This window comes from Triticum aestivum, chromosome 5D (genome assembly GCF_018294505.1).
Source record: "Triticum aestivum cultivar Chinese Spring chromosome 5D, IWGSC CS RefSeq v2.1, whole genome shotgun sequence".
NCBI classification, from domain to species: Eukaryota; Viridiplantae; Streptophyta; class Magnoliopsida; order Poales; family Poaceae; genus Triticum; species Triticum aestivum.
Window position 1 is genome coordinate 62,575,179 of NC_057808.1, and position 26,116 is coordinate 62,601,294.

The window sequence follows — 26,116 nt, forward strand, 5'->3', positions numbered from 1 at the left end:
TTTGCTCGTCATGACTATCCAGATTGACCCTCGCCTAGTTACAACAATGTAATGTAAATCTTTGATGTGTTCAATCAGCAGAAAATAGGAAAATAATAACCATGAATAATAGCACTTACACGTAAGTTGGACAGGAAGATGTGAAAATGGTGTTTGTCTTCACAATAATCTTCCCATGATGGGAATATATGCACGTAGTCCCTAACAACATTGAAAGCATTGTCTTTTAAACTGGGAATAAATGGAATGGGGTTCCAATCTGCAGGAATTGGCCGTCTCTGGAGTTGGGATAGGTCTTCGGCCGGTGGACTTGCTGTACTTTTTGCTGGAGTGGGATTTTTCTATGGTACAGCTGGTGCAATGGCAAATGAAATCGGTATACGTTTTGCTGGAGTGCAGATCCTGTGTGGTGGGGCTAGTGGTGTGGCCAGTGAAGTATGGGTATAGTCTGCTGGAGTCGGTCCTACGTTTTGTGTCACTGGTTGTACAACCAATATAAGTGGGGTGCTGTCTGATTTCTCCGGCAACACCACGTTTTTCAAGGACTTTGCTGGTGCTCCTTCAGGTTCGGCTATCACCCTCTTCCTTTTTGATGTCTGATGCACAAGAACAGCATTTGAGTGGAAAAACGTGGTATGATGACAGATGGAATATGTATTGATAATGGATGGGCATGGCATCTCGACATATATGATGAGTAAACTAAGCAGATGGCGGTGCAACAAAGTAGAAGAAATGCAAGACAACATATGCAAGATACCCGCAATCAATAAAACATTGCCAAATTAGAACAGGCACCTTGATGGGTGAACAGGACAGGCCATCTGCCTTTGACTCCTCGAGGTTAGAATAGTCATTAGGATCATATTCTGAACAAGAATCAACAGGTGGGGAGCGTATGAGTTTCATTGCATCCAGAATGGCACTCAATGCCTTGGTGCCAATTTTGTAAGTCATTGCAGTGTTTAGCTTCAAGAGTGGACTGCTGCTAGTGCGACACAAAGCAGCTACACAGATCATAGTGTAGATATAACGGGAAAACCTTAAGCATCAGAGTACAATCAGCAAAGTGGAACTTGCTGGAATATATGTGCTAGTATTGCCGGTACGGCTAGAAAGGCTTCGGATACCAGCTCTCTTCAAGTGAAGGTGCGGTACTATTAATATCAGTGTAACTCTCAAAGGCGACACAGCTCCCCGCATTTCCTTGCTATTCTTATAGGATTCAAGTGGGCAGGCCACTACAAATCCTATTCCTATGTTTACAAGATCCTACGAATCAAAGAGGCTCAAAGTGTCCATCACAACCGACCGTATAGACCTCTACACTGCAAATGTCCCTGCTCATCTGCAGTACAAGGAATATATTGTACTACTATCATACTCCCTCCGTTCCAAAATATAAGTCTTGGTAGAGATTTCCACTATGGATCACATACAGATGTATCCAGATACATTTTAGAGTGTAGATTCACTCATTTTGCTCCATATGTAGTCCATGGTGGAATCTATACAAATACTTGTATTTAAGAACGGAGAGAGTACATATTAAAGAAGAACGGAAGAGGAACATGGTAAAGAAGAGCAAGCAGATTTTGGATAATAAAATGTTGGTTGCGCCGTGCCCACACATGATGAACCAGAGCGCATTAAGAATGCAACTCCTAGTCGTCTCTCGACCATTTTAGGCGGTTGGATGAAGATCCTACGTCTCCTAACCCTTCTTCTTCCTCGTCTCTGATTCTTCCCATATAGAACACCGCACGGGCCGCCGGCCGGACCACCGGCCCCCACCGCCTGTGTTCCTCCGCCACCCCACCCCCCAACCCCGCCCCAACCCCCACCCGCGTCGAGTTTTCTTCGTTCGGCGAGGCCCCACAACCACCCCAGCCCCTTCGATCGCACCGGCGAACTCCGGCGAGCACTGAAAAATTGACTGACCCAATTTTGAAATTTAGTCTACTGTGATTTAACTAGTGTGGAATATAAAAGGGGAAAACCATAAGCATTGGGAGTATAGTGTTGAGCGTGCCATGGCAGATCTGAAGGTGCAAACCGGACAAAGGCAACTTCGCAACCAAGACATGAAATCAGAGTAAAGCAGTTGCGATCTATTTTCTTGCTGCGATAAATAAGTTGAGCAGATACGAAAGAGTACCGCCTCTGGTGCGGCGCCGTGTAAGCATCTGCTGAGAACTTGACGGTGCTGCGGTAGCGATGGCTGTCGGCGGCGTGGAAGCAGATCTAGGAGGGTAGACGGTGGCGGCGGGGCGCGGTGGACGAGACGGTCGTAGGAGCGGCACCGGCAAGGTGGACGACGGCGGGGATGAAGCAAGAGGACGGGATGCAAGGATCCCGGTCCGAAGCCGTGGACGAGAGAGGTCAATCTCTTGTAATGGACGGCGGCGTCGTGGTATCAGCTCCGGCATGGTGGAGGAGGACGGCGGTGGATGGGGTGGCGGACGGCGGCGGACGGAGGAGGGTGGGGTGGAGAGGGTGTTTTGGCGCCCACGGAGTACGAATGGGGAAAAGGGAGGTAGAGAGGAAGGGGGAGCCATGTATTCAGGGCGCGCTTGTCTCAAATGCGAGGAAATTTAGAAACTTAGCCCCCGTTTCAAATATCTACTACATCACAGCAACATTAGTCGGTTGGGGATAGGACGGTAATCTCGCATACACCGAATATTTGCCGACGAGAGTTTGTTTTTGGCACCCACCGTGTATGAATATGAATCGGGGAGGGAGTCGATTTCGGCCGAGGACACACTGTGTTTTGGCGCCCACCGTGTATGAATCCGGGTGAGAGGCGGTTACGTCACGTTTGGGTGAAATTACAAACCTACCCCTATCGAAACCTATAGAAATCCAGCAGATAGGCTTTGCGTGGCAGGGATAGGCAGTAGTGATTTCCATCTCGCAGATTTTGGTTTCGGGCGGTTACTGCGACTTACATTGGACGACCTACAATATAGGCCGAGCTACATTGCAGGATTTGGATTTTGGATTTTCCTTCCTATCCGTCAGATATAAATTGGACGACCTACATTGCAGGATGCCAGGCCCACCATCATCACCAACTCTATTTTTTATCCCTACTCTTATAAAAAGCATTGTCGGTGATGATCATGTGCCTGCCATCCTGCAATATAGGCCGTCCGATCTATATCTGATGGATAGGAAGGAAACTATGGCAATTTTGCAAAAAGATACCCACACCCCTCTCCACATTTGCAAATAAGGCCTTCCCTCGTTCATCCTTTTCCCCCACAAGATAAACTACTCATACAAATGCATCTTGATGTTCCGTGCAACGCACGGGCATCTTGCTAGTAACAGTAGAAATTAGACATATACCACTTCTCGAATCTTGAAACCAACAACATTCCTCCCTTATCTCATCAAAACCGCCAAAGGAATATATTTTGAGTGAAACATAACATATTTTTAGTGATATACGTATTTCAAAACTAGACTTTTTTCTATCAATCGGTGAATATGTATTAATCTACTATGATCGTGTGGCAACGCATTGGCACATTGCTAGTAGTTATTATAATTTTTGGACACCAGACAAACAGTGGAGTACATATACGAAGAGAAGAGGCGCACGCACGCAGTCGGCCTCTCGCTGTCTCGCACACATGAGTGTTACGTAAAGGCGACATTAACAAATAAACCCTAAAACCCTAGGTGCACGATTGCTGCATTCGCGGGTACCGGGTATGTGGTGGAGCACCTTTGTAGGAATAGTCAGCTCGCGTGATAATTTGATCCGTAGGAGTTGATGGTCGGGACCACAGGTGAACGACTTGGAGCGCGGTGGCTCGCCAGTTGCCACAGATCGAGTAGCCACGTTTAAAATATCGTTTTTTAGCGGGGTTAAGAGTTCCGATTTTCAATGGCGCGTTATAAGTAGTAAGTAGTTTTTAGAACGATTGGTATGGAGCGAAAATGGAATTCATAGTACTACGTACCTCCTTGGCGTATGGTTTTTTTTGTGATGGAGGTTGTATGGGTTTATGTTGCGAGATGTTGAACCTGGTAGTTCTAGGGAAAATACTATGGTTTAGATTTAGATGCTGGTTTTCCGTAATGAAAATCGGAAGGGGAAACCCTTCTTTGATTAAAAAAAACTACTACCTCCATTCAGGTTTACTAGTCCCCATCGTACTTTGGGTCAAAGTTTTTCCATGAATTTTACTTGTAAAATGTGAATGGAAAACGAGATTTTGTTATACCCAAACAAAAAAGGACTGGAGGGAGTGATTGCTCTGACACGGACGCAACCTCTCATAGCGCAGGCATTGAACCGGCGCGCCGGCCAAGAGGGCCGCACTCGCAACAGGCCCGGCTGAGCACGCCTCCTCGCCGCGTGCAACCATCTTAAGACTGCCCCACCTGCCTTCATTGAATCCGCGCGTGTGCCGGTAACACGTCCTTCTGCGAGCCGGCAGGCATTTTAGAACACAAAAAATGACTAAAATATAATTAATTTACGCATGGTCTTGACATGTTGTGGTCGCCGTCTTCGATCTGCTCGATGCCCTCTTTGAAGATTGAGGTGTTGTGCATGTTGGGGTGCAAAGAAGCACAAGCGAGAGTGGTCCCCGTATAACCTTGGATGGGGATGAATTCTGCGCTCGGGGGAGTGTGTGTGTTTGTTGTGCTGCGTGTGTCTCTGTGTGTGTGTGTGTGTGTCAGATATTGTGACACCCCAAAATTTGGACCTTGTTTTATTAATTAAATTTTTTCCAGGAAATTAAACTTTTCCATTTGTCTAGATTTACCTTTTGATATTATGGGTTTTTACCTCAAGTGGAAACTTTCCAAAAGTATTATTAGACTTGTATGCTCTCTCTATGACACAATTCTTTATCAGTGGATTTAATTGCAAGGTTTGCTTTTTCTTGAGCTTTACTCTTTTAAAATGATCTTTCATAAATTTGGAGCCTGTTTTGCACTGCAACCATTTGGCAAATGCATTTAAAATTTCCACCAAAATTTGGGGATGTCATGTGATGTTTCCACATCACTTTTATGCAAAAATATCCTCTGGTTATTGGAGATTTTGAGCTCCACATCAACTTTTCAAATCTGGTCCAGTAGGCATTTTTGCACTACAACCTATTTAAATATTCCTTTAAAAATTCTTCCAAGTGTTTGGAGATGTCAGTAGATGCATATAATTAAACTTTATGCTAAAACCCAGTGATGTTCTTTGAAAAATTTGAGTGAATCAACCTCTTTTTCATTCTGGCCCAGTTTGGTGATTTGTACTACAACCCTATTTTATTTTACTCTAGTGCCCATGAGCTTTTTCCTGCTGGTAGCCCTCCCTACAAAACCCTTATGTCCAGGAGAGTGGACCCATTGGAGGATTTTAAGTGCATGCAATGAGACCTTTTTCTTCCTGTCCAAAACTGTAGTTTTGCAAAGCTTGCACTAGCAAGTTTCTGGTTTTGCCCAAATGATCTTACTATCATCACCTACATCCAGGGAGACCCTGATCTGGAGATTTTGGCCACTCCAAGAGTTGTCTAGATGCCCTTAGCATTATGTCGAACACCTTGTGTTCATGGGAAGTTTTGGGCATGTTTCCTAGTTTGCATTATGATCTTGTTCCACTGACCCAGCAACCTTGTCCACTAAGACCCTAGCTACTCCTAACCTAGTCCTGTTAATTGCCAGCTTCCCTCTAGCACTCTAGGCTGCCATGGCATTTCGTCGAACATGTCCCGTGCGTGCTCTGGGTGCGCCCAGAGCGCACGTTTTGCACGCGCGCGCACCGAGCCGCCGCGTCGCACTGCCGCCCTCGCCGCGTCCCGCCCCTAGCCCTTGCTCGCCTGCAGAGCCGCGCACTACACTCGCCCACTCGCCAGAACCCTCCAAGCCGCCCCTGGCGCCCTACAGCGCTGCCGTCAGAGCCTTTGGCAGCACGCCGGCGTCGGCAGTGAGCTCCTGCCACCGACGGCGCCGCCCCAGCCACACCAGCGCGCCAGCTGCCCCCTGGAGCAGCTCGAGCTTATCCTGGAACCCGTCGGCACGCGCTCGTCACCGCCACGTCGCCCTGCAGCTACAGCACGGCGGTCGCCGGCGTTCTTATCCACGGCCGCCGCGGGACCAGCCTCGAACGCCTATAAAAGGAGGCCCCGAGCCCCTCCGCGCTTAGGCGACCTCAGGCCCCCCCCTAGAGCTCCCCTAGTCGTGGATTGACCGGGAAAGGCCATCTCCCCCACCTCCGGCCAGTTCGGCCGCCGCTGCCTTCCGGTGCCATTCGTCGCAACCAGACAATCCCCCTCCCAGCCAACACCACCAATCGCTTCCCATTGTTCTTGCGGAGCTGCCCAGCGCCTCAGCCTCGATCGGAAACCACCGGAGCCCAAAACCCCATTCACTCCCGTAGACCCCTCCGCCACGGAGCTCGCCGCCGGCAACTCCTCCCACCACCGTCGACCCAACGACCACCGGGAGGACCGCCCTGATCTGGCAGGTCCATCCCCGCCCTCGGATGCCCGTGGGGAGCTGCCATTCGTCGACGGCGATCGCCGGAGTCCCGCCTCCGCTCGGGCAGAGAGAGAGAGGAGGGAGAGGGGGACTAGTCAAACCTGACCAGTGGGCCCCCTGGACCCACTGTCAGTGACCCCGCGCTGGCTTAAGTGGAAGCGTATATCCCCGAGTACGTATCCCCTTCCCCGAAAGCGTATTCCGTATCGAAGCGTTTTCCTTTTCCTGGTTTTATTAAAAACATAACTTTGACTGGCTATATCTTTTAAAATAAAACTCCAAATGAGTTGATTCTTTTTCCGACCTCTCTCAAATTTCATCTAGTTTATTTTAAGATTTATTTCAAAAATATTTGGGACAACTTTTTGTACTGTTTTTGAAATATTTGTTATTTGAATATTTTTTCAAAATAGGAAATGGAGAGAGAAGAAAACTTTCAAAAAGTGCACCCCATGCATACTCTTGAAGGCAAGCATTATGAACTCTGGCATAATATTTTTGTGTGGTGTTATGATACGGTTACAACACCACCTTGACTTGGAACATACGTTATTTTTATGTAACGATAAAGTCACACGCATGAGTGCATATTGGAGATGCTCTACTGTTAGAATGGATATGCTGGTGATAGTGATCATCCTCGCGTGCTTTTCATGCATACCGGCATTAAGCCGGGAGAGTCATGGTCTTGGGTAGACGCGAGCTTGTCCCTAGTTCCTCGTCGAGACGAGTATGTCCGGTATGGCATGATGAGGCTTGATGAGCGGTGATTCTGTCTGTTAATGGAAAAAATTTGGTTATGCTAATCATTCGGAGAATACTTGGACCCCCCCTGAGTCGGTCGTAGGTCGAGTCTTGTTCAGTAATTTTTCCCTTACTTGTTTTGTACTACCACTTGTCCCTGCCGCAGGTAGGGTATGGTTCAATAAGTTGTCAACCCCTTACCAAGCACACACCGTACAGAGAGGCCATGGTGGAAGATACCGAATGCATCCGGTAGGCATGCCACCTGGTCCGGGGGCATGGGTGTTTCCGGTTGGGACCGAGAGGGGGGCACCCCTTAGAGCGCGCGATATAAATTTGATCCCATGCTACGTCGAGGTTGTAGCCTCCCCGCTTAGAGTTTTGCTTGGCAGGTGTCGTGGGTGATTCCAGACACCGGTAAGTTAAGCTGGTGTGTGCAGGTCAGGCGTGTTTTCAATTAAAAGGCGTAGGCGGAATTAGTCCCGATGGACTAAATAAATCCGTTACTCGTGGGTAAAGAGTACACCCTCTGCAGAGGTTATATCTATTCGGATAGCCACGTCCATGGGTAAGGACTACAGTCTGAGATGGGTCTAGTGACGGTGTTCGGATGGAGGAACGGCTAAACTAGAGCCTAGTGACGGTCTTCGGATGGAGAAACGGCTAGACTAGAACATTGATTATGACCTATGACATATGAGGATTATGTTTATTATTATTATGGACTAACCATTTACATTACTTGAATTATTGAGTATCCCTGGGACGGTTCTACCTCCTGGATATTCACTGTGATTATTCTTATATAAGCCCTTTATGTGGCGTCGCTCAGACGCCCGACTGCGGCATGTTTGTTACTTATTTATCCTTTATAAGCCCTTTATGTGGCGTCGCTCAGACGCCCGACTGCGGCATGTTTATTATTTATTTATCCTTTATAAGCCCTTTATGTGGCGTCGCTCAGACGCCCGACTGCGGCATGTTTGTTATTTATTTATCCTTTGTAAGCCCTTTATGTGGTGTCTCTCAGACGTCGACTGCGGCATTGTTAATTTATTTGCACCTTTTCAAGGAGTCATTTCAGACACTCGATCAGCGCATTCTATTTCTACTCCCGTATTGCATGCTCATATTTTACCTGCATGCGTGCATCACGGATTTCGTTTATTTCGTGACAGGCGTTATCATCAAAAAAAAATTCGGAGCATGATTATCCCTTATTATATTATACCCGTGTTCTTGATGTTTGCGAGTACATTCAAACGTACTCACTGGCTTGTCCCTGGCTATTGTCTTGGCCAGATTCCTTGCTTGGAGATAAGTATTGCGAAGACAGCCCCGGAACCTGCGCAATCGTGATAGCAGCCTCGCGAAGATAGGAGTTATCCTGGTCAGCTGTTCTTGTGGGAAATGGAGTCCCATAGACGCAGATGAACCACAAACCGCTTCCGCCATCAACCACTAGAAACCAAGTGTTGTACTCCTAGGCCACAATGGTCTTGTACTACATATTTTTGTACTTTGCTTGCAATTCTTGTATCAAGTTGGTGCCTCATCAGCTAACAGTAATCCTGGGGCTGGTGAGCACAAAGGCCGTTTTCTGGGAAATTAATATCCCGGAAAAAACCCGGTCCTGACAGACTTGGTATCAGAGCCAGGCTGACCATTGGCTAATCCTATCTTAGCCAGGTCAATAAACCTAGGTCAACCAAACCACCAGACCTTAACCTAACCCCGGCCAAGCCTCTCGCATAAGATAGCCCCACAGTGACCCGACGCCTTTTGGCAGACGGTACCCAACCTATCAGCCTAGCCCGTCGATCACGCGCCAGTGACCGACACCTAACACGTCTCATTCGCAAGCGTGCGAAGGAAGACTCCGTCCCCTTTTTCCTATAAAAAGGGCACGCTAGCCTCAACCCAGCACAGCACAGCCTCTTTCCCAAACCAAGCCACGATGCCTGGCCCCATTGTTCACAATGAGCCCACAGCAACCAACCTTGGAGGTTTTGTGACCGTGCTCGCAAACCTTACCCGCCGTGCCTATGCATTAGAAGAGCCCCCTGAATATGTTGTGTACCAAGGACCCATGTACGGTGAGAGCCGTCAGTACTGGGCCACTGTGCACATCTATGGTAGGGGTCTGTCGCCAGAACGCCCCTACAGGTTCACTGGAAGGACAACTTCCTTTGAGCCACAAGCCATCCAGCTAGCAGCTCGAGAAGCTATAGTTCAACTCCGGCACTCGTCGCCCAGAGTTAACTGTCGCTCGTTCTACTACTACCCCAGTCGTGACGGGTATGGTAGCCCGCCCCAGGTTGCCAACGGAGATCACGAGACAGATCCTGCATTGTTGCATCTGGTGCGCTATGTAAGCGCACTAGAGCAACTGTTCGATCAAATCACCCTTGATCTGATCGCAGCTCGTGGAGAACTGGTTCGCCGAGTCTCGGCGAGAGGAGAAATGGAGCCCGACGCCGACAACCCAGTCGTGCTGTTCGGACACCCGATCGAGCCCTTGAGGTCTGCCCCAGCCATCAACCAGAGTGCTTTGGTGTCCCCAGAAGCGCTTCGTCGCCTTTTGGGAACCCGTTCCAACGGGATTGTGGCCAGCAACCCCCGCGATGGTCATCACCACTACCCCGACCCTGCAGCCCCTCAACCTCAACCAGCAAATCCCGACGGTGAAGCCCGTGGAGAAACCCCGGCGTCCACCGGGCCAGCCCACTTAGACATTAACGAAGTAGACTAAGACGCTCGAGTTGTATCGAGCCTTAGTTTTCCTACGCTTTGTAATGGTGTGATCTTGTATCGCTTTTATTAAATGTTGTCTGCTTGAGCGCCCCTATTTTTGGAGTGGTAGCTATGCATATGTACGTTGGCGTACAGTTGCGTTTTTAAATATCGGGCGCAGCTACCAAGACCAACCCCGACGGCACCCACAGTAATGCGTCACATTTATGAGATATGTATATCTGTGGCTTTGACCCAAGAACAGGATCGACAACCAGTTACCCTTCACCACGGTAGATAACCCAGCCCCAATGCTATATAAGAGGCCACCTCGTGACCTTGCCAAGTACCCCTCACCTTGTGCGCAACACTCACAGCCATTTCTTTGCCATGCCGACCCCCAGTATTTATCTGAGAACCCCAGACGCAACCCCGGGTAGTTTTGTTAAATTATTGTGGGACTTTACCTGCAGTACCATGAGTGCCATCCATCCACCCCAGTACGAGTTGCTCAAATCGAGGATCACCCCATCCACCTCGAAATATTGGGCAGTGGTGCACATCCCTCCCACAAACCCAAACCAAGACCCAACGGAAGTTTCCTTCGTGGGGAAATCCATGCCGACTCCGCATATGGCCATAGAAGCTGCTGCGTACGAAGTGCACGCTCGTCTTTGATTCGCGGTACCCTATGCCAGCGAACAAGGATATTATTATTTTCCGAGTCGTGCAGCACCCGGAGAAGTTGCATCTTTTCCCGGTGGACGAATTGAGAGAGATCCAGTACTGGCCAACCTTGCCCAGTACGTTATCGCTCAGGAACGTTTGACTCAGCGGGTAATGGGTTATCTCCAGAGCCTCGCTGATTTAAATCCTCGGATCGCTATTGGCAGACCACTGAGGCCTGACCAGGAGAGGCGCATTCATCGACTGGTCAACCTGCTTCCCCCGATAGAAGAGGAGTGTGCCCCAGTACCAGAGACGTTTTCTCAGGACCGTGTCCTTTTGCCGTTTTCATTATAGACGTCACCGCTATGTTTATTATCCCAGTATTTATTTATGTGTTGTAACTTGTACGTGGTATCCAAAATTTGTGCGATGGATCCGATTTTTGGTTTCATTTATGTGAGCAGTTTTACTGCTGTTAATTTTGTTTTAACTAATTTTCACTCGCGATAAATTTTGTAATGAGATTTCTTTCCCCGAGTTGCTGCAGCGTATATATCTTCGCGACATAGATTTTTATTCGCGCAGCACTGTAGCAGCAGACTCACAACCACAACCACTCGACCTCGTGCGCTAATTACAAATCCTCGTACACATTTTGCGCCTAACTGATCACACCCGAGGACACCACAGTCTCAGTACGAGAGATTTGTGAGTAATCATTCGGGCGCGAGTTGGCCCAGCACACCATCAGCAGTTAGCACTCGATGCCGCACCTAATCCCCGTGATCGCTGCCACCGCGAAGAGCTAACACTCGAGCGGCAGCATCACGGCGATCATCCAGGATCATCGCGCACAAGAGCACGGAGAACCCCAGCAACGTCGCCAAACCTCCACACACCAGGATCACGTACTAATCTGGCATCGCCTCCGCCATTAGAGCCTCGTCTCGAGCTCCTGCTAACAGCAATGGAGGAGATGGAAGGAGAAGTAGAAGCGAGGCCAGGTGTGAGGAAGAAGAAAGGAACACCGCGACCATTTTATAGCTCGAGATCGGTGTACGGTGAGCGAGGTCCACCAGCGCCACTCATCGCTCGATCGCCGGTGTTCGGAGGCGAGTCCGCGAGCAGTGCCGACAGTGCACTGGCCCGCGAGGTGAGTCCGCGAGCAGTACGGCCTAGATGCCCTACGCGCTAGGCGTCGCCGGTGGAGGAAGCGCGGGAGAGCACGCGAGAGAGAAGAGAGAACCAGAGGTAGAAGAAGAGGCCGACAGTGGGCCCTGGGTCCACCTGTCAGCCAGAGAGAGCACTGTGCTCTCGGGTACGACCAGCGTGTTTTAGTAATTTAGAATTTATTCTGAATTACTGTATCCACGTAGAAATATCTCGTTTTCCCCGACCATGGATTTTTCCGCGCAGCGCCAGTATACCACACTGTGGTTCTACACCACTAATTGCCCTCTCACTGTAGCCGCATTTTTTTTGCACAGTAGAATGATTTCTTTTGGTAAGAGCAATGTTTCTTCAAAACAGCTTTTAACAAATCTCGAGGACGACATTTTTCTTAAGGGGGGTAGTGTTGTGACACCCCAAAATTTGGACCTTGTTTTATTAATTAAATTTTTTCCAGGAAATTAAACTTTTCCATTTTTCTAGATTTACCTTTTGATATTATGGGTTTTTACCTCAAGTGGAAACTTTCCAAAAGTATTATTAGACTTGTATGCTCTCTCTATGAAACAATTCTTTATCAGTGGATTTAATTGCAAGGTTTGCTTTTTCTTGAGCTTTACTCTTTTAAAATGATCTTCCACAAATTTGGAGCCTGTTTTGCACTGCAACCATTTGGCAAATGCATTTAAAATTTCCACCAAAATTTGGGGATGTCATGTGATGTTTCCACATCACTTTTATGAAAAAATATCCTCTGGTTATTGGAGATTTTGAGCTCCACATCAACTTTTCAAATCTGGTCCAGTAGGCATTTTTGCACTACAACCTATTTAAATATTCCTTTAAAAATTCTTCCAAGTGTTTGGAGTTGTCAGTAGATGCATATAATTAAACTTTATGCTAAAACCCAGTGATGTTCTTTGAAAAATTTGAGTGAATCAACCTCTTTTTCATTCTGGTCCAGTTTGGTGATTTGTACTGCAACCCTATTTTATTTTACTCTAGTGCCCATGAGCTTTTTCCTGCTGGTAGCCCTCCCTACAAAACCCTTATGTCCAGGAGAGTGGACCCATTGGAGGATTTTAAGTGCATGCAATGAGACCTTTTTCTTCCTGTCCAAAACTGTAGTTTTGCAAAGCTTGCACTAGCAAGTTTCTGGTTTTGCCCAAATGATCTTACCATCATCACCTACATCCAGAGAGACCCTGATCTGGAGTTTTTGGCCACTCCAAGAGTTGCCTAGATGCCCTTAGCATTATGTCGAACACCTTGTGTTCATGGGCAGTTTTGGGCATGTTTCCTAGTTTGCATTACGATCTTGTTCCACTGACCCAGCAACCTTGTCCACTAAGACCCTAGCTACTCCTAACCTAGTCCTGTTAATTGCTAGCTTCCCTCTAGCACTCTGGGCTGCCATGGCATTTCGTCGAACATGTCCCGTGCGTGCTCTGGTGCGCCCAGAGCGCACGTTTTGCACGCGCGCGCAACGAGCCGCCGCGTCGCACTGCCGCCCTCGCCGCGTCCCGCCCCTGGCCCTTGCTCGCCTGCAGAGCCGCGCACTACACTCGCCCACTCGCCAGAACCCTCCAAGCCGCCCCTGGCGCCCTACAGCGCCGCCGTCAGAGCCTTTGGCGGCACGCCGGCGTCGGCAGTGAGCTCCTTCCACGGACGGCGCCGCCCCAGCCACACCAGCGCGCTAGCTGCCCCCTGGAGCAGCTTGAGCTTATCCTGGAACCCGTCGGCACGCGCTCGTCGCCGCCACGTCGCCCTGCAGCTACAGCACGGCGGTCGCCGGTGTTCTTATCCACGGCCGCCGCGGGACCAGCCTCGAACGCCTATAAAAGGAGTCCCCGAGCCCCTCCGAGCGCTCAGGCGACCTCAGGCCTCCCCCCTAGAGCTCCCCTAGCCGTGGATTGACCGAGAAAGGCCATCTCCCCCACCTCCGGTCGGTTCGGCCGCCGCTGCCTTCCGGTGCCATTCGTCGCAACCAGACAATCCCCCGCCCAGCCAACACCACCAACCGCTTCCCATTGTTCTTGCGGAGCTGCCCAGCGCCTCAGCCTCGATCGGAAACCACCAGAGCCCAAAACCCCATTCACTCCCGTAGACCCCTCCGCCGCGGAGCTCGCCGCCGGCAACTCCTCCCACCACCGTCGACCCAACGACCACCGGGAGGACCGCCCCGGTCTGGCAGGTCCATCCCCGCCCTCGGATGCCCGTGGGGAGCTGCCGTTCGTCGACGGCGATCGCCGGAGTCCCGCCTCCGGTCGGGCAGAGAGAGAGGAGGGAGAGGGGCACTAGTCAAACCTGACCAGTGGGCCCCCTGGACCCACTGTCAGTGACCCCCGCGCCACCCGCGCTGGCTTAAGTGGAAGCGTATATCCCCGAGTACGTATCCCCTTCCCCGAAAGCGTATTCTGTATCGAAGCGTTTTCCTTTTCCTGGTTTTATTAAAAACAGAACTTTGACCAAACTTTGACTGGCTATATCTTTTAAAATAAAACTTTGACCAAACTTTGACTGGATATGCTGGTGATAGTGATCATCCTTGCGTGCTTTTCATGCATACCAGCAGGAAGCCGGGAGAGTCGTGGTCTTGGGTAGACACGAGCTTGTCCCTAGTTCCTCGTCGAGACGAGTATGTCCGGTATGGCATGATGAGGCTTGATGAGCGGTGATTCTTTCTGTTAATGGAAACATTTTGGTTATGCTAATCATTCGGAGAATACTTGGACCCGCCTGAGTCAGTCGTAGGTCGAGTCTTGTTCAGTAATTTGTCCCTTACTTGTTTTGTACTACCACTTGTCCCTGCCGCAGGTAGGGTATGGTTCAGTAAGTTGTCAACCCCTTACCAAAGCACACACCGTACAGAGAGGCCATGGTGGAAGATACCGGATGCATCCGGTAGGCATGCCACCTGGTCCGGGGGAATGGGTGTTTCTGGTTGGGACCGAGAGGGGGAACCCCTTAGAGCGCGTGATATAAATTTGATCCCATGCTACGTCGAGGTTGTAGCCTCCTCGCTTAGAGTTTTGCTTGGCAGGTGTCGTGGGTGATTCCAGACACCGGTAAGTTAAGCTGGTGTGTGCAGGTCAGGCGTGTTTTCAATTAAAAGGCCGTAGGCGGAATTAGTCCCGATGGACTAAATAAATCCGTTACTCGTGGGTAAAGAGTACACCCTCTGCAGAGGTTATATCTATTCGGATAGCCACGTCCATGGGTAAGGACTACAGTCTGAGATGGGTCTAGTGACGGTGTTCGGATGGAGAAATGGCTAAACTAGAGCCTAGTGACGGTCTTCGGATGGAGAAACAGCTAGACTAGAACATTGATTATGACCTATGACATATGAGGATTATGTTTATTATTATTATGGACTAACCATTTACATTACTTGAATTATTGAGTATCCCTGGGACGGTTCTACCTCCTGGATATTCACTGTGATTATTCTTATATAAGCCCTTTATGTGGCGTCGCTCAGACGCCCGACTGTGCCATGTTTGTTATTTATTTATCCTTTATAAGCCCTTTATGTGGCGTCGCTCAGACGCCCGACTGCGGCATGTTTGTTATTTATTTATCCTTTATAAGCCCTTTATGTGGTGTCGCTCAGACGCCCGACTGCGGCATGCTTGTTATTTAATTATTCTTTATAAGCCCTTTATGTGGTGTCGCTCAGACGCCTGACTGCGGCATGCTTGTTATTTAATTATTCTTTATAAGCCCTTTATGTGGTGTCGCTCAGACGCCCGACTGCGGCATTGTTAATTTATTTGCACCCTTTCAAGGAGTCATTTCAAACACTCGATCAGCGCATTCTATTTCTACTCCAGTATGGCATGCTCATATTTTACCTGCATGCGTGCATCACGGATTTCGTTTATTTCATGACAGGCGTTATCATCAAAAAAATATTTCGGAGCATGATTATCCCTTATTATATTATACCCGTGTTCTTGATGTTTGCGAGTACATTCAAACGTACTCACTGGCTTGTCCCTGGCTATTGTCTTGGCCAGATTCCTTGCTTGGAGATAAGCATTGCGAAGACAGCCCCGGAACCTGCGCAATCGCGATAGCAGCCTCGCGAAGATAGGAGTTATCCTGGTCAGCTGTTCTTGTGGGAAATGGAGTCCCATATACGCAGATGAACCACAAACCGCTTCCGCCATCAACCACTAGAAACCAAGTGTTGTACTCCTAGGCCACAATGGTCTTGTACTACATATTTTTGTACTTTGCTTGGAATTCTTGTATCAAGTTGGTGCCTCATCAGCTAACAGTAATCCTGGGGCTGGTGAGCACAAAGGCCGTTTTCTAGGAAATTAATATCCCGAAAAAAAACCCGGTCCTGACAGCTATTGAGAGAAAACAAACCTAAGGAGAGAAATGGGTATTCACGAAGAGATTGTGCGGGCCTTGAGGTCTGCAGGGGCCGGGTGAGGGTGTCAAAATGTGCGCGTTGATGCATGTGTTGCATGCGACCGTGCGAGGGACGGACGAATTGAGAGAGATGGTTGTTGTGTTACGGATGCTCCTCTCTCTGTCTCTCTCTCCCCCCCCCTCTCTCTCTCTCTCACACACACACACAAGTAAACCAGAAGACCGTTCTCTCATGTATACACAACGTATCGGCATCAGGCTATGTCTCACTCATGCATGATCATTTCCACATTCACACCTCTCTATGTCTGTATCACACGCACACCGTCTCCACATTGCCCTTCCGCCACAACACACATATGGACACATACACATGTTCTCTCTCAGTCACACACACAAAATCAGTATTAAAAAAAACTAGGGCGCACCTAAAACGTCCAAATCCAAATAAACACGAACTGGAGCTAAATTCAAATATATGGAAATATTGCAGCGTCAAGAACTTTCACAGGAAAAAAAGTTGAGTAATATTCGAGGATTGTTTTCACACACATAAAAAGGTTCGGTGGATGTCCTTCGAGCGCGACACGGTGCCGCACCGTTCGATCGACTGTGCGGCCGCGGTTCACGTGCTTGCACAGGATTCCGTATCGTGGTTGTGGTACTAACTAATAAAAGCGCTGCCTAAGTCTAATGTTTACGTGTACTAGTACGGTTTTCTTTAAGTTTGACCAACCTTATATATAAAACTAAAGTAAGCTCCCACACGCGCACTCATCAATATGCCGCCGCTGCCATTGCGCATGCCGGCGCCCGCCTGCTCGGGCCAAAAATTTCTAGCCCATCACCGCCGTGTCGCCGCCATCCCTGTGCCATGAAGCCGAAGGCTCGCCCGCTCACGTCGTCTGTAGTCCCTCCTCGCGATGCCGCCGCACTGCCAAGCACGCGAGCAGCTGGTGGAGCCGCGTCTATGCACGCAGCGTATGAAGAGGAGGACGAGCGCGTGCTCCAGCACGCCGGTGAGGAGGAACTAGCGTGTCATTGTCGTCTCCACCCGCGCGGAGGAGGCGCGTATGGTGGCTGTCTCGGCGGAAGCCGGTCGTGCGCGCGTCGAGCCCGCAAACCGGGTGCAGACGCGGAATCTACCTTCGAGACCTTGAATGCCACGTGGATCCTGCAATCTGAAGGAGCAATTTGGGTCAGTCGACTCATGTGAGCCGTTTGATGCAACATGGATGGCTAGAAGGGCTTCTTCCACCTCTTCTGTCGTCTTCTTCCTTCGCTCCGTCGAACTTCTTTCACAAATGGACTGACCCAAATTATACTACTAGTACAAATGTATTAAGTACAGTAGGAACACGAAGATATGAGCAGTAGTACCAACTGCAAGAAGAACAGTAGTAAGACATAGTACTAGTACTACTGTACGTACTAAAGAGTTCAAATAACGAGAAAGAACATAAACATAGTTCTGCTGGGGCCTCAGCACAACACACCCTTGAAAATAAACTAAGCAACTAGTCCGCTTGACACTGCAGTAGAACCAACATGAGCGACGGCACTGCCACCTACTAGGAGTCCGAGTCCATGTCCTCGACTTCGTCCTCGTCCCTCTTCCTCTTCCTCTTCGCCGACGCTTCTTTGCTTGAACCGGACACTGGGATCTGCTTCTTCATCCAACCCTTGTAGATATTTAAACAAGGTAGGCATCCATTGCTGCGTACAGGATGTGATCTTCATCTAATGTCTTCGACTCCCATGCATGATGAAACTCGTGATGAGGTTTCTTCAGTTTAGCGTACGAAGGATCAATCATGGCTGCTGCCAGGGTCAGCCTTGAAGGTTGAGAGGAGGACACCAGGCTTGCCTTCTAGAGATCGAAGGGCTGGCCTACAACGAGACCTATCCAACGTAGGACATCCCTGTCGTTCTTAAAGCCTACAGTAACGAATTTCACTCTTTTGTCCTTGAGGAAGTTCTTAAAATCCTGGCACTCAACGTCGGCATGGCATATGTGGTAGACCAAGCAAACGTTATGTACGCAAACCTGGATCACGGCGGGCTTCTTCCTCTCTTCGTCCTTTAGATCCTTCTCTCGTCCCAGGACTGTGGTGTACTCAACATCTAGCCCAGTGACCTACTCTTCCGTTAAACTGTTGAACATGCGTAGGAAGCAGCAAGCCATGCTTTCACCGTATCGGATCCATGTGTGTAGATGACGATGAACTAATCGCCGGTGATGGCTCTAACCTGGTACTCAGCGGCGACAATGGAGATTTGGGAGGCCATGGATTTTGGAGGAGGGTTAGGAGAAGTTGAACTGTTGTACCCCGCAAAAAAAACTGGGAGCGAACTAATGTGAAAGGACGGGACGACTAGGAGCGAACTGTTGTAAGGTATAAGACGGGGACGAGTAGGGCGTGCGAAAGGCGTGGGGTTGCTGGCTTGCCCGGTGGATAAACGGCTGCAAGCCCCCAAAGAGTTCTCGCGAACTATGCGGGACCCACTAGATGTCATGTCTACTAGACCCATATCGTAGGCCTGACGGTATAGCTTCTGCCTATTCACACGCCATGCCGGCGCGTGGATGTAACTTCACTTAATTCCGTCAAACGTCACGCCTCCCATGACCTTCGCCTCCCTCGCGCGGTCGCGCCCTTTGAGACTTCGACCGGCTATAAATGAGCAATTTTTTTGCCTTTTTTTAGACAAGATTTTTTTTGCCTACTCCGCATGCATGATACTCCCTCTGGTCCTTTTTACTCCCGTCAACCGTTTGCAAAGTGTTTGACCAAATTTATACTTTTTTTGAACACCACCTTATATTAATTAACCAGCCACACTAGTACACTCATTCAATACAATATTCACCACACAGGGCGGTACGTTATTTACAAGAATACCATCTATTCTATTGTCAAAGCTATACTTAGCGATTAAGTGTGCCACCTTATTGGCCGAACGGCTAATCTTTGACAATTGAAGATTGTTGATCAACTTCGAGATGCTCAACGCTTTCATCTTCAGGTCACGCATAGCAGACCTGTCATAGTCCCCCGATGCAAGAGACGCTACCACAAAAGCGCAATCAGTCTCTAAAATTACAGGATTATGAAGAGAAATGCCTATGTAGAGACCGGCAATGCAAGCCCTAAGCTCCGCTTCCTCCACGCTTTGACAGGCATCAATGAAATCCCACGACCAAATTTATACTAAAAATATCAATATCTACAATACTGATTATAATGAGTATAAGAACTACGTTTTATAATGAGTGTAAAAATATTGATTTGACATTGTGAATGTTGACACATTTTTCTATAAGTCTGGTGAAAGTAGAGGTACATTGACTTCAGACAAAACTTAAATGCACAATGCAGACTAGTTCCTCCGTCCAGGTGCGTGCCATGTCCTATCTTGTCATCACAACAAGGTTAGCTATTAGGCTGGCCATAGTGGGGGTAACATAAGTAGTATCATGCACTTGGGACTCGCAAACATGCTAATGTGGTAGGCAATTAAAGAAGAGAGAGATGGTTATAGTAACATAGGTAGATACCGTAACATAATAAATGTGATGCTACTATGTGTCATGCATGGCAATAAATGAGACCACCTATGATACTAATCTATGATACTATGCACTATAGAGGTAGTAACATAGACTAGTAACATATGCATGTTACTAGTCTAAGTTACTCCCCACTATGACCAGCCTTAGAGTACCACTACCTCCCTTCTAGTTTAAAGGGCTCGATTCAAAAATTTCACCTACTCTTAGCAAGATAGTAGAGGCGGTGGAATAGTTTTTGAAGTCTGCAAAAGTACTCAACTAGTGCTGTCGTTCTTCACAAAAAAATGTGTTTACCAATGCATGCATGAACACTAGTTACTCTAACCCCCCTCTCTTCTTTAATTCTTTGCCACATCAGCATGTTTGCTATTCCCGTGTGCATGATACCAGCTAAGATACCACCATTATGGCCAGCCTTAATCATCGCATGCAATAATTTAGTGCACCTTGAAATATGAACATGTGTGGGGCGTGTATGTTTTTAATGACTTGAGACTATACCTAGCCCGGCATGCAAGATGACTTATTATGCACCGTTCCCCATACCTGCAGGAAGCCCGTTCGTCTCCAAATCTTTTCCTCTCCATGTGTGGAAACAATATGCCTGCCAAACTCTCCTTCTCCCTCCGGCGGTCCCACCACTCCACCCCGTGTGAAAAAATCTGCATGCATGACTCTCCTCCCCCCACGCTCGTCCAATCCGTTGTGACCAGCAATATTTCCACCCCTTCGCTCCCCCGTAATTTACTCCAACAAATATGCCCACGTAGCTATTACTTAACTGCAGGTGCATTGGGTCACTGACATATGGGCCCAACAGGGGTCTGGCCCACATGTCAGTGACGCAACTGGACCTGCAGTTAAGTCAGTGCAGCTTAGTCCATATCTTACGTAGGTGTGCCATTGCTCGCTATAAATACTGCGCCTCCCACGACATCGCTATCTCCTCCCCCTCACATTCACGTTCATTGCTATCTCCTCCCCCTCCCTCTCACGTTGACCACCATGGCATCGCCCCTCCCAAGCCCTAGGAGCCCCTCGCTGCACCGCGCGGACGGTCACGCGTCGCCGTTCCGTTCCTCGCCGCCACTAGTCGAGGAGGACGCGTCGGTGTTCCGCTCCTCGCAGCTACGCGACGTGTCACCGTTCCGTTCCTCGCCGCCACTAGTCGAGGAGGACGCATCGGTGTTCCGCTCCTCGCTGCGACGCGACGCGTCGCCGTTCCGCTCCTCGACGCCACTAGTCGAGGAGGACGCGTCGGTGTTCCGCTCCTCACCGCGACGCGTCGAGGTGGACGCGTCGGCGTTCCCAATCTCGCCAGCACGCGCGCCGGAGGACGCGTCAGCTCCCCGCTACGAGGAGAACGCCGCGCCGCCCGCCGAGCCCCCCAGCCTTGAGGAGCTTTGGAAAGAAATGGATGTCGCCTTGTGGGAGGCTTTGCCTCCAGCAGAGCGCGCCAAAATAGAGGCGGAGAAGAAGGTCGAGGAAGAGAAGCGCACCATGGAACAAGCTGCCTGGGAGGCCTATGTCGCGTCCGAGAGAGTCAGGCAATTGGCTCTTTGGCAGAAGGCTCGTGCGAGGGCCGTGAGGGTGGCGGAGGACGCCCGTGCCGACGCCCTGAGTGCAGTCGGGCCCAAGCGCCTCATCTACGCTTGGCGGTACGTGGACCGGGTGCACGCTTCCAGCGAGGAGGAGTACCTGTTGGCGCCGGATCACCACACCGGTGAGATCGCGCTCGCCCGCCGGCAAGCCGCCAATCAGCACCTCGCGAGTTGCAAGGCTGAGGAAGAGGCGTTGTGTCGGCGCGCTGGGAAACGGCCGCGCACCAGGGCACTCGTGGCGCGCCGCAAGCGCTCCTGCGAGCGCCGTGGCTTTTAGGAGGAGTATAATTTTTGTTTCGTAAGGCGATCTCATTAGTTTTGGGACGCAAATGATAAATCCCGAACGTTCAGGAATTTTTAGCGTCCTTAATTAAGTATGTAAAAGGGAAAGTTTGGAAACCTTGTGTATTCGTACGCATTTTGCAAGTACGTGCATATAGCACAAACTTTACTATATACTATCGCACTACACGTCTCTCTCGATATATGCTTGCAGACTGTGCTACTCCCTCCGTCCAGGTCAATAAGTCATCTTTGGTTGTGCACCGTGACCAAGAAGGAGGGAAGACTTATACACCTAGACGGAGGGAGTACTACTATTACTTATGTACGTGCAAATGCACGTTTTAACATTACGATGCGGTTTTTGTAAAAGTAGAAAAACAACACTAGTCAAGCTTGTGAAACGATTCAATGCAAAACAAATGCAAAAATGCTCGTTTGATTGTTTACTTTTAGCTTCCTTCTCTGTGGTTATTTCTCTGTCGTACTTTGTACGGAGTATCTCACTGGTTGGAAAGGCATGCAAATTCCCAAACCGCTTCCTACACCCTGTATCGAATTTTTTGCCTAACAAGTTGTGCCGTGCAATTGGAATTCCAACTTGAGTACTACTACTAGTAGGAGTACCAGGGGCCAGTTCTTTTAGGCTTCTAGATTAGTAATCCCATAACTACTACCTCCGTCCTGGTTTATTGGTCCCCATTGTAATCTGTGTCAAATTTTGATCATAAATTTAACTAATGAAATGTTAGTGCATGTCACATGCACTACTCCATCCGTCTAGGTGAGTAAGTCATCTTAGGCTGTGCACCGTGACCAAGGAGGAGGAGAAAACGAGAAACGTTAATGTTTATTTGCTAATTAATAGTATTGCATGCAATGAACTAACCACTGCATGTCGTGTTTGATATCTCAAGTCATTAAAAGCATGCACACTCTTTATCTCTTATTGGTTGATATGTCAAGAAACAAGAAACGAGGTACGGAGTAGAAGTTAATGCACCGCGCCTAAGTGTTTTGGGATTATTTGGTTTTCGTAAGATGACTTACACACCTAGACGGAGGGATTACAATGGTGAGGAATAAACCAGTTAAATCTTTGGTCAAAATTTAGCACAAATTACAATGGTGAGGAATAAACCAGGACGGAGTAGTAGTTTAGAAGCCCAAATAAATGAGTGAGGCGCCTTATTGTTACTCTCCACTGTGACTAGTCTTGTGGGAAAAGCTGGGGAAGCCGCCAAAAGAACTGGCCCTAGGAGTAGTAGCTAGGGATCGAGTGTGCGAGATGAACCGGAGAAAGTAAATGCAGAGAGATGAAATGCAAAAAAGACGGAGGGATGTGATGGTTGCTTGTCCGTTTATTTTACCAGGCCACTTATTACTGGGAGTGGTTGGGTTTTGTGATATGACGGCTTTACTGCCGCGCCACGAGCGGGGTGAGAGGTGAGACTCCCGTGCAGCGCCGCCCTCTACACTTGTACTACATCGGTCGTGGTTTATTAGTCCCCCATTGAATTTGACTGAAGATTTAACTGACAAAATGTTAGTGCATGTCAACAAAAACTATATCGTTGGATTCGTATTTGAACATAGTTTTGAATGATATAATTTTAGGTGACATGCATCAGCATTTATCGTACTATATATAATGTTAGTTCAATTTTTGGTCGTACTAATCTATAGTAGTAAGGTGCCCGTGCGTTGCACCGAAGAGTGAAATGCATTGATCGGGGAGTTGTTTATTTTGACAAAGGATGTGGGGGTCATCTCATGTGTAACGGGTATCGATAGGTTTCTTCGGATATTATTTCATCTCTAGAGCTCACAAACATCCGGGTGAAATAGATAAAAAGGTATCTTTTGCAAACAAAAGCGTTCAACTGTTCAACCTGCATCCAAAACTTGTGAAGAAATAACACTTATTGTGCTTTGCAAGAAATGATCTTTAAGAATTAGTTTTTGAGTATCGATTGTTATACATGTTGGCTACAGATGACATGGCACTTTCTTATAGTCAACAGTTGGCTATACTATTAAGTAATATTAACCATGCCCTTATACACCTAGACGGAGGGATTAAATCAGGATGACTTGCAAGCGGGCAGAGGAGATGTAAGAAATGGTTCATCGTAAGTCTTTCACCAGTACTGTAGTAAAAATTCATACATGGAAGATTCTAGACTAAACCATAAACGGATACACTTTTATTCATGCGCGATACTCCAATAGAGCAAGATCCTGCATGGAAGTCTCCACATGCTTAGACAGCGGATTACATTGAGCGAAGACTAATGATCAACATTTAACTTGATAATGCGTATGTCCAGGTGAACCTCCTTGGAGTCCCCGTGCACCGCGTCGGCGGGTAAAGGATGCCATGGGTTTTCCAAGTCCACATTGGCGGGATAGTCCCAGCTCCCCAGAGTCCAAGTCCGTTCGATGAGGCCGGTGTCGCCGCCCACGCGACCCGGAGGGGTAGTAACACTGACCACGCACCCGTACATCGGCCTCGTGTCAGTGTCAGCGTCAGCGGCGTCGCCCCTGACGCACATTACAGAGACGGGGCGGCGGCCTGCGCGGGCCTCGCCGGTGCCCACGATCAAGAGGAAGACGCTGCCGTCCTCCTCCGAGACTAGCAGGCGGCGGTGATCCTCCAGCGACTCCGGCATGGTGAACGGGTAGCACGTCTCGTACTTGATGTTCTCCGCCAAGGGCCAGCAGTGACCGCTGCACGCATCCGTGAGGTGATGCACCATGTCCGCCGGCGAGCCACAAAACGGCATCGGGCACTCATAGCAGTGGACGAAGGGCTCCTTGGAGGCATCGACCAGGCCGTCCATGAAACGGGAGTGGCTGTAGGGGACGTTGCGCCAGTTGAATATATGAGCAAGTTACTACGAGATTTAATCCGAATAAGCACAAAATAAATCATGACGGCTATAACAGAGATGAAACTAATCATGTGGACTAGCATAGTAGTAGGATACAGAGTAGAAACATGAATTCTACCACGATTTCGAACAGGAAGGACAGAAACACATACGGTGCAACGGGAGCAGCACCGTTGGCGTTGAGGTTGTCGCCCATGTCCAAACACCACGTAGACACGGTCTTTGAGCACGGTTCGTAGTCGTTCCACGCTCGGGCATTGAAGTTTGTAACTATTTTAGATTAGAATATACTACTCCTCCGGTGCTAGTAGTAGAGCAGAGTCCTACTCTACTACTCTACTCAAGCAAGTTAGGGCATAGCACTGTAGGGAGTACCAGTACTGTGATCACTCAAGCAAGTTGTCTGGCATCGACATGACCCTACGCTGCTGGTATGTGTCTCGTAAGTCAAGCGGCGTGCTGTAGTCATCATCACCTGTCCACTTCCCGCAGCACATATTCGCTTCTCCATCTTTGTCCGCACATAATCTCGTCCAATCTTCCATCCCCGCTAAGGCGCCTCCCCCCTCGTCCGAAACCCAAGCACTAACAATGGCAGAACCGAGCAGCGTCCGCCGAAAGAGTGGCTGGAATTCGCTCCCCACAGAGGTAATCAAGCTCATTGTTTCGCGTGTGGACAATCTCAGTACCATGCCGCTCGCCGCGTGCTCGTCGGGGCTGTACCGTTTACTCAAAGCCCTCAGGCCGGAGCTTTTTAAGCCAGCTCCTTGCTTGCTGATGCCGCCTGATCTTCAGAAACGGCGTGTCACGCAGCATAACGATCGTAGGGTGGCGAGCATCAACCCCCTTGACTGCGATCCGATCCCCGTCAGCCTCAACTACATTAACGGTATGTACTGGGTCGGCATGAACACGTCTTGGATGGTGCTCGTCGACGGTCGCGGCAGCTGGATGCTCGTGGAGGTCTACACCCGGCGATTGATCCCCCTTCCTTCGATTAACACTGCACTGCTTTGGCACCGCGGCCCAGAATACTCGGAATCTTACAGTAGCCAACATGATACCAAGTTTGATTTGCTCAAGGTTGTAATCTGCCAAGTGCCCACAAGATCTGCGAATTATAAAGACTTCAGGCTAATTGCGTTCTTCAACCGCGGTCTCGCCTATCTGACAGGTCACTGCGGTAAGTGGATAAATCTGCACGTCCATCGCAGGATCATACATCCTCCATGGTTCTCTGATGCCATTGAACACAAGGGCTTCATTTACGCTGTCGACTCCTTCTATGGCTGGACGTATTGCTGGCCTACTCCAGTCATCGCTACAAACGGCTGTTACAGCAGTATGTTACTTTCCTATGATATCATGATGGCTTGCTTATATTACTGTCAACATTTGCTGAAAAAATATTCATGCTCATAACATGCTGTTCTTAAGATTGACTAAATCAAGAGCCCTTTTTTATTTGACTCCAACTTGATATGATGTTGTAGGCCGCCTGGTGTCCCTACCCTTCCTAATCCCAGAACCTTTCAAAGAAAAGCGGCATGGCAGTTGCA